This window comes from Acinonyx jubatus, chromosome D1 (genome assembly GCF_027475565.1).
Source record: "Acinonyx jubatus isolate Ajub_Pintada_27869175 chromosome D1, VMU_Ajub_asm_v1.0, whole genome shotgun sequence".
Taxonomy (NCBI): Eukaryota; Metazoa; Chordata; class Mammalia; order Carnivora; family Felidae; genus Acinonyx; species Acinonyx jubatus.
Window position 1 is genome coordinate 2,363,451 of NC_069390.1, and position 7,205 is coordinate 2,370,655.

The 7,205-nt window shown below is 52.9% G+C and overlaps 1 long non-coding RNA gene across 1 annotated transcript; it reads left to right on the forward strand.

Annotated features, from left to right (window-relative positions):
* Positions 1-4: 4 nt before the first annotated feature.
* Positions 5-2,536, forward strand: LOC113595406 (uncharacterized). Its single transcript, XR_008290218.1, has 3 exons — positions 5-124; positions 1,227-1,364; positions 2,404-2,536. It is a non-coding gene; the product is annotated as an uncharacterized LOC113595406 (long non-coding RNA).
* The last annotated feature ends 4,669 nt before the right edge of the window (positions 2,537-7,205 follow it).

A 7,205-nucleotide genomic window follows, 5' to 3' on the forward strand; every position in this document is an offset into this window, starting at 1 on the left:
GACGTCACCTGACGGGAAGCCCCGCCCCGCCCGCGGGCGTCACGTAGCCGCTTTCCCAGGGGCGAAGGTGGGGGCAGGCTCGGCCGCCTGGCCCTGCGCCCGGACTACCCCGCCCGGTGGCGAGGTGGGCAGTGCCTCGGATTCCTTTTCCTTATAAAGAAGTCGTCCCTACCGTGGAGAGTGACCAGGGGGCCCCAAGGAGGGACCCAGCCAGCCTTCGCGGGGCCGCCCCACGCGGGCAGGTTCAAACGGTGGAAATCCATTCTCTCCCATCCCGGAAGCCCGAGGCCAAGATCAAGACGCCCAGGGCGGTTTCCCTCCGAGCCTGTGGCGGAGGCCCTGTTCCAGGCCCTCTCCCAGCCGCCAGTGGGTGCGGCAGACCTGGGCGTTCCTCGGCTTCTGGAGGCACCACCCCGGCTGCCTTGGTCGTTCTCCCGCTGTGCATGCCTGTGTCCAAGTTTCCCTCTTACGTGTTATGTTTCATTACGTTTTCGTTCTGGTATAGTTAACTTGCAGGGTTATATTAGCTGCAGGGTTATATTAGCTGCAGGGTTATATTATATTCGGTAGAGTGGTTGGCCAGTTCTCCAGGCCACTCAGCGCTCATCACTATCCCCTTCGCCTCCGTTGGTCCGTGCCCCCACCCACCTTCCCTGGGGAGACCACGTGTTTGTTCTCTAGATAAGAGATTTTGTCTCTCTTTCTCCCTGCTCGTTTCTTTTGTTTCTCAAATGCCACAAGTGAGGGAGATCTTACGGTACGTGTCCTTCCCTGACGGACTTAGTTCACTGAGCATTTTCCCTCCGGATCCATCCACATTGTTGCAAATGGCGACATTTCATTGTTTTCAAATTTCCTCTTTTTGTAAGTGTAAGTAAGGGTTAAGAGCTCTTATAGACCCCAGAGCTCGGGTCAAGTAGAAAGGATGAATCAGACCCTAAAAAAGAACCTTAACCAAATTGTCCCTGAGAAGGGCGAAAATTGGGTCGATGTCCTGCCTTCTGCCCTTTTGCGAGCGCGTTGTACTCCATTTGTCAAGGGATTTTCCCCTTATGAAATTTTATTTGGCAGACCTCCACCTATCCTGCCGAGGCTAGGAGACGACGTAACGGAACAGTTGGAACAGGACCGCTTGCTGGCCTCACTCGTGGCCCTGCAACATGTACAAAAGGAAATAACCAGGGCCTTCGCTCATCCTCCTCTTCTTCCCCACCCCTTTCAACCAGGAGACTTGGTCTGGGTCAAGAGGCACGAGGCTAAAACCCTGGAGCCGTGCTGGAAAGGACCGCACGCACACCGTGATCCTGACCACGTCCACGGCCGTGAAGGTGGATGGTGTCCAAACCTAGATTCATCACTCTCAGGTTAAGAAAAACTGTGTGAAGGCGGGAACACCCCAGACTGATAGGGAAGCAGATAACGAACAGCAATGGAAGGTCCCAAGGCACCCAGAGGATCCTTTAAAGCTAAGACTGATGCAGGCATAATAATAATAATGATTGTCTGGGTTTGTATAATGGTAAGCGGGGGGGGGGGGGGGGGGGGGGTGTATGGAATTACCTCCTCTGTCTTTTTGGCCATGCCAATGGGAACTCAGGGACACTGTCACGGGGAGGTGATAGCATCTAATACCTCTTCCACTGTGCCTTGTTTTTTGTTTGATTTATGCGACTTGGTGAGGGACTCATGGGGGACTTTAGTTACTAATTATAAACAGCCAACGGGCTTCGCTGCTCTGGTCCCCGAAAACCCCTGTCTGGTTACCTATGGATGTGGACACAGGAATCAAGAACAAAAATTGGCCGACATACCAGGGTTATACAGTTGCCCTGCAAATGGAAAGGTCGGATGTGAAGGAAAAGGCCAGCGATAATTGGTATCAGAGTTTATTCTCTTGGTCCCTGTGGCTCACGTCACTGCTCACCCCTATAGCTGGGCCACTGCTATTGTTACTTCTTGGGTTAACTGTCGGCCCGCACATTATCAATTGGTTAGTATGTCAAGAGGCGAGTTGGTGAAATAAAAATTATGATGATGAGGTCCAACTATGTCCCCTTAGTTCCTAGTGATGAATCAAGGGATTGATTCACTGACAAGAAAAGGGGGAAATGTAAGGGTTAAATTGTAGTGTAGGGCTAACATGTAGCTTAAAAAATAACAGCTTTGTTCTGACACTTAGGGTCAAGAGATAATAGCCTTGCTTTACTCTTGTAAATTATGCTCTATACTCCTGTAAATCAGGCTTCACCAATGAAGGAAACAAAAGCTCAAAGAAAAGAGCATCAGAGTCAGGGTCAAGGAGATCCACTGGTTGCAACTTAGGGGCAGAAAGTCTAAAATAATCACCTCATCCGGCAACTGTTTCTAACTCATCTGGGAACTCTTTCTCCGTTCTGTTCCCAGGTGATGATAAAACGATGTGATCGGCCTTAAAAACTCTGTACCCCGGCTGTTCGAGGCCGCACTCTGATCAAGAGTGGTGGTCCCAATCGGTCTGCCTTGCCTCTCATTGCAATAAACTTTGTTGTGACTGTCACTGGTGCCCGTAGCATTCTGTTTCAGGAGTCGTGTGGCTGCAACAGTAAGGATACCAGGCATGTTGGATCAGGGCCCACCCATGTCCACTACGATCTCCTCTTAGCTCCTGACAACTGCAAATAGGATAATTCCGTCTTATTTCCAAATAGGGCCCCCAGTCTGAGGCACTCGGGTTAGACCTCCACCCAACATGGGTGTGGAAATGGGACGAAACTCATCTCATAACATGAGGTTAGGAGGTTGTGCAAAGTCATCTAAGGACACCTCTGGGGGCGCCTGGGTGGCTCGGTCAGTGAAGCGTCCAACTTCGGCTCAGGTCACGGTCTCGCGGTTCGTGAGTTCCGGCCCCGTGTCGGGCTCCATGCTGACAGCTCAGAGCCTGGAGCTGCTTCCGATGCTCCTTCTCTCTCTGCCCCTCCTTGCTTGTTCTCTCTCTCTCTCTCTCTCTCTCTCTCTCTCTCTCTCTCTCTCTCTTTCAAAAATAAATAAAACAAAGACACCTCTGGAGGCAGCTCCCATGGCATAGGTGGCAGCCAGGTAAGAAGGGATGAGTCCCGAAGGAGCATTTTGCTTGAGTCCCGAAGTCGAACACATCTTCCTAACTGCCGCCAAGGGCCATTCCGAGCTCCCCGACACTGCTGGCCACGACCCTGAGTGATGCCACGTGAGCCTTGGACGTAACCAGCGCTTCACGTTACCGTCCGACACAGACATCGTGTAGTTGCTGGGGAATCAGGAGGCGAAGCAGGCGGACAGAGAAAGGGAGTTGGGAGGAAGACGAAGTCTTGGCTCCGGTATGGCTGGGGCTGAGGGTCAACCCCCTGCTGCTTCCAAGTCACAGATTCGTCCCGGGCAGGAGGTAGTATTTCCACCCTGGTCGGTCTCAGATGGTGCTGCTTTCCCAAGGATCACGAGGGTCCTGGTAGGGCCTGCCCCCGGCAATGCTGCTTCTCGTTCTGCTCGCGATGCCAAAAACTCGAAAGCGGGACCTTGAGGAAATATTTGCACACCGTGCTCACCGCAGCGTTATTCACGAAGTAATAACGGAAGTAATCGGAGAGTCCGTCGAGGGATGTATGGATGACCTGGAGTCCATCCACACCGTGGTATGTGACTCAACCTTAACAAGGAAGGGAACTCTGACAGCTGAAGTTCGAGGGCATGATGCTGAGTGAGGCAGCCGGTCACCACAGGGACAGATATTGTATGATTCCGGCTCTGTGAGGGCCCAGAGGAAACCAGTCCATAAAGACAGAAAGTAGGACGTGGGGCGCCAGGGGCTGCGACAGGACGGGGGGCAGTGTTTCATGGGACAGAGTTTCAGGTTGGGAAGGCGGAAAGTTCCAGAAGGGGGGGGGGAATGGGCGTACAACAATAGGCACATACTTAACACTGCAGAATTGTGCATTTCGTGCTGGTCAAGATGGGAGATTTTGTTACGTGCATTTTAGCACAAGACAAGTCACTAAAAAAAAGAAAACCCAAACAGACGGGCGGCAGTATAGGACCCAGCCCTACCTGTTCACCACGCAGACCGACCGAGCAGGAGACCAAAAGGCAGACTTTCACCCGAGCACCAGCTTCAGGAAGTGGGATGTGGCTCGACGAGCTACAGTCTTGATGCACCTGCTCAAGGCTCACCCAGGGCTCACTCAGACTGGGAACAGACACTTCCGCGAGATTCAGTCCTTCAACATGCGTTAGCATTTTTCTGTCATAATAAATCAGGTTTCTTCCTCGAATACATACTCGGTTCTGAGCCGAAGCCTCAGGTCACAGGAGACTCATACAGAGACATCACTAAGCCACACTTTGGGGTCTGAGCCCCCCACTTCTGGGTCTGCCACGTGGGTCTCTGTCTCCTCTCCCCTCCTTTAAAGGACCATCAAATGTGCTACTCCCTGTTTAAAAGGCCAAATAGCAGCCAGAATGAGTGGGCAAGAGGAAAAAAAAGCAAAAAGGCCATCCAAACGGTACATGAAGAAGTGAAGTCTATTCACAGGACATCCTCTTAACTGCAGAAAATCCTGGAGATTCCACTAAATGAGAAACAACCCTCTAGAAGTAATAAACAAATTCGGGACTGAAGCCTGATTGCATTGACTGTCCTGTCTCACACCATAGTGATTTGTGGCGCTCGGTATAGTGGGACCATCACGCCCAGGAGTGAAGCCGCTAGTGCGGCCTGCTTTTGGGGGTGCTCCTCCATGAGGCAGGGATGGGGGGGGGAACGTAGGGACCTAGGTGAACCGGGTGGGGACTTCCCAGGATGCCCATGCAGGTGGCGGGGGTGGGGGGGGGGGGCCCTCTCCCAGAAGGGCTCACAGGCACTTGAATAAATCAGACCCAACTTGAAGGCATGAAAAGCATTGGTCACCCTGAGGAAATCCCTCCCGGCTCCTGGCTCCTAAGAACCCTAAGAGGAGTCAGAGTCAGTCAGGCTGGAAAGTTCCAGAGACCCCTGGGGAAATGGGCTTGCTTCCTCCGAAAGAAGGTTAATGTCCGGGTAAGCTCCAGCAAAGGGGGGGGGGGGAGGAGAACAGTGCACCTGTCCCCGGCTTTTTTTTTTTTAAGTTTATTTATTGTTGAGAAGAGAGAGTGTGAGGGAGGGGCAGAGAGAGAGAGAGAGAGAGAGAGGGAGAGAGAGAATCTCGAGCAGGCTCCGCGCTGTCAGCACAGAGCAGCTCACTCCAACTACGAACCCTGAGATGGTGACCTGAGCCAAAATCAAGAGTCGGAGGCTTAACCGACTGAGCCACCCAGGCGCCCCTCCCCACCTTTTATTATTTTATTTCATGTTATTTTAATTCCAGTACGGTTACCGTACAACAATTACATTATTTTCAGTCGTACAATATAGGGATGGTCCTCAAAGAATTAAGCACGATCTTCGGCTCAAGCTGCCAGGGACCTGCTTGTCAGAGTGGGCAGACGGCGGCGGGGGGAGGGGGCGACCTTGACGTTTCCCACTTGGAGTCAGATTTGGTTGATGCGGGCAGGCAGGGTCCGAGGACCCAGAGGGAGTCCTACAGGACCACAAGAGGGGCCCTGCCACCTCACGGCATAGCAATCAAACACGAGCCAGCAGGAGGTATTTATTGAATTTATTGAAGGTATAGGGAGAGTGCAGGTAGACAGGGTCCAGGAGGTTCAGGAAGGAAGGGAGGGAGTCTCCTCTTGGCTCGGGGCTTGGGGTTTTACTGAGAGTTAGGGTCCGGTGTGCCAGTCCTCCCAGGAGCCGGTCAGAACGGACACGAGGGTCCAGGCGTCCTTCATAAACCCGTTCCTTGGAGCCCAGGGTCTGGGCATCACGATGCCTGACGCTGGTGGTCTGGATGTGCATATGATGCCTTCACATCTCGCCCAGAGCTTCTCTGATGTTGTCTCTCGTTCTGACGGATTCTAAAGAAACCGTGAATTCCGTGTCCCTTATGGGGGCGGGGAGGGACACATACGATTTGCACTAGGAAGCATGCGTAAAGTGGGGGTCAGGTCTTGGCAAGAATAGAAACAGGACACGGAGCAAAACGCAGATTTTTATGGAGTCCTTCAGGTTTCCTATCTCATGGTGGCTCTGAACCCCCATTCAGGGTACGTGTAACTAGATAACCACAGTTTCCGCTTTGCAGACCACAGAATGAGTGTGAGTTGACGATGGTGTTTTCTGCACAGGTTAAATTAAGGTTTGAACTAAAGCGTCAGGCTTAAAAAATTTTTCCCTTATCTCTTGAAAAAAAAAAACCACCTCTCACGATGAAAGTCTTAGGGGTGATGGCTCAGTCGGTTAAGCGTCCGACTCTAGGTTTCGGCTCATGTTATGATGTCACGGTTTGTGAGTTTGAGCCCCACATCGGGCTCCAAGCTGGCGGTGTGGAGCCTGCTTAGGATTCTCTCTCTCTCTCCCTCTCTCTGCCCCTCCCCAGCTGGCTCTCTCTCTCTCAAAGTAAATAAACTTTAAAAAAAAGTCTTTAGGGGCACCTGGGTGGCTCAGTCGGTTGAGCCTCCGACTTCGGCTCATGATCTCACGGTTCATGGGTTCGAGCCCCGCATCGGGCTCTGTGCTGACAGCCCGGAGCCTGGAGCCTGCTTCGGATTCTGTGTCTCCCTCTCTCTCTGCCCCTCCCCTGCTCGTGCTCTGTCTCTGTCTCTGTCTCTCTTTCTCAAAAGAAATAAAAACATTAAATTAAAAAAATAATTACAAGTTCCATCCAGTCCAGGCTCAGAATTTCAATCCACACCCTATCCAGTGATTCTCCCAGAGCCCATCTGGGATCCTGCAGTGGGCGCGGGGGGCATTTCTTGGCTCTCTCCTGCCTTCCGGTTCTTCCAGGGTCAGGCAGGGAGGGACGGAGGGTGCAGGGGGAGGAGGGTCCCCCATCCTGGGAGCCACTCCCTCTCAGCTGGCACTGGCTACGAGTGTGGACGTGGGGTCTGCAGAAACCCCTCTCGGGGCCCTCGGCCTGGGTCTTCCTGTGGCTGGACTGCTCCCCTGGGCCGGGTCCCCTCAAGACGCCTTGAGGCCAGCCACTTTCTAGACTAGCGATTTCGTGCCGTGCGCCTGCAAACCTCACCTCTTAAAGCGCACACATTTACCGTCCGTGGTGTCTGCGGGTCAGCAGTTCATCTGCCCATGACCTTGCTGGCTCTTCTGCCCAGCCTCCCACAGA